Here is a 2,004-nt window from a genome sequence, read left to right as displayed (position 1 = left end):
CTTAATTTGACAGTTCATATAAAAAAAAAACGATTTGCTTATTAGATGGATTCAATGCTTATAATCAATTTGAATGGCATGCACGTCATAACTTGTCTGAAAATGCTAAATAATTCCAACAGCATGCAATCCACCTTTTGTCAACCTCAAGTAAATAATTTTTTCATTCACACCAGCTACAATAAATGGTGGAATAATAATTTTCCCATAGCCTTCTATCAATAATTGGATTAAATCCACATTTAATGGTTCACAATTACATCGCTAATATGTAAACTTCTACAATACACACAGTTTCCAGCTACATACACGGTTACAACATACTAAGGTCGCTATGGTGACTACATTCACATGGATCTAGTGTAGACATTCTTGGAGCTTTTGTCCAATTACATCAACCATATATCAAGCTGCCTTGATTGGTGGGTATTCACATGGAAAAGCTAGCTGCTGCAACATGAAATGGTCACCTCTTCTTGTCTTTTATTCGGCAATCAAAGTTACCATCAATGAAGTTCGTTCGCTCAAAGAGTACGAATTTCAATATTTCATATATCAGCAAGAAATTAAAGTAAGAGGAGCACATATAGATCATATTTTTATCATCATGCGTAAATAATTGCATGAAAAAAGCACATAAGACTGCTTCAGTACTCAAGTTTACTTCACGATTTCCAATGATCTTTTTAAACAAAAAATCAAAGACTAAATAGATAATGCACAATAACTGTGACTTCCACATTCCTCTCTTAAATTTCTCAACAGGGCAATGTCGCTTAGGGGAGAAAAACATAGCAACGTCAAAACCATTTGATCTTTCTTCTCCCAGATCCCTGATCTCCGACTATTTCAAACGACGTGCCTGAAGAGTTACGATCTCAAAGTTGAGGTTAATGAAAAATACATAAATATACATAAACTTTAAAGAGGCAAAGTCAGTTTTTCCTCTGCCATAATCTCTTTTTTCATATATTCCTTATGTTCTCTGCTCAGATGAAATTCTTATGCAACATTATACTGATAAAACAATTACTACACAAACTTACCTCATTGGCCAAAAAGACAAGTGAACCTAAACATGAAAAAGCATCTCATCAAGTGGCAAGCAAATTTTAAATTTTAAACAACGCATAATGCTTAAATTTGAATAGGTGTTAAATTTTACAGTGGTCAAAGCTCTGGTACAAAACACAGGAGATTCAACATGTTCTATGATTAACCCAGCAACAATCTAAGTTATCTGATTCATTGGGAAAAATAAGAGTTAAAACCACATTTGAAGCCACCTATATTATCAAACACATCTAAACAGAACTTTTTATTTTCCTTTTTCTTAAACATGCATTCAAAAGAATTTGAGTAGACCATTTTAGGTCCATATGAGAACCATGCAAGACCCAATTTAAAAAAGCCCCAAATATTTTTACCCTATTACAGAATACACAAAAAGGCATAAAGATGATGTGAAGTAGATCGGCAATGAATTACTTGAAGAGTTTCTCCATCGTATCCTTCAAGCGAGCCACATCAGCAACAACGAAAATCCTTCTCCACGACGACAAAAATTACCAGGGAAAGGATGAAACCATTTGAGTTTGGATTTTTCTGAACGAGATTTGGGAGAAGGGTGCGGAATGGATGAAGGAGAAGGTGAAATGTGTGGGAATGGACGAAGGAGAAGAGAAATTTAGTGGAAAATTAATGAAGCTACGTACAAGGAGAAGGAGAAGAGATAGGGTTTTTCTTTTACTGTCTTGCTAAACGCACCATTTTAATAAGTGGATTCAAAAGTTTGGAATTTTGCTAGAACGATTTTGCCGCTGCTTATATCTGATCTGCACTGACTTGCTACATTGGATGGGTACGAATATGGGTGTGCAAATCGCTTACGAGCAGAATTTTTCATATACTCGCTCTCAGATGCATTTCCCAGGTTGGACTTTCCTCCTCGACATGTGTAAACTTTGGCCCGGTTTGTATTCGCAATGCCTCTCAACTCATTTC

The 2,004-nt window shown here is 35.4% G+C and overlaps 1 long non-coding RNA gene across 1 annotated transcript; it reads right to left on the bottom strand.

Annotated features, from left to right (window-relative positions):
- Positions 1-619: 619 nt before the first annotated feature.
- Positions 620-1,696, bottom strand: LOC121256344. The gene is made up of 3 exons (XR_005938973.1): positions 1,489-1,696; positions 1,047-1,072; positions 620-862 (listed from the first exon to the last, which is right to left on the bottom strand). It is a non-coding gene; the product is annotated as an uncharacterized LOC121256344 (long non-coding RNA).
- Positions 1,697-2,004: the final 308 nt, after the last annotated feature.

The sequence above is a fragment of the Juglans microcarpa x Juglans regia genome, chromosome 3D (assembly GCF_004785595.1).
Source record: "Juglans microcarpa x Juglans regia isolate MS1-56 chromosome 3D, Jm3101_v1.0, whole genome shotgun sequence".
Classification (NCBI taxonomy): Eukaryota; Viridiplantae; Streptophyta; class Magnoliopsida; order Fagales; family Juglandaceae; genus Juglans; species Juglans microcarpa x Juglans regia.
Note: the sequence above shows the minus strand (reverse complement) of the source record. Positions and strands in the feature narration are given on the sequence as shown.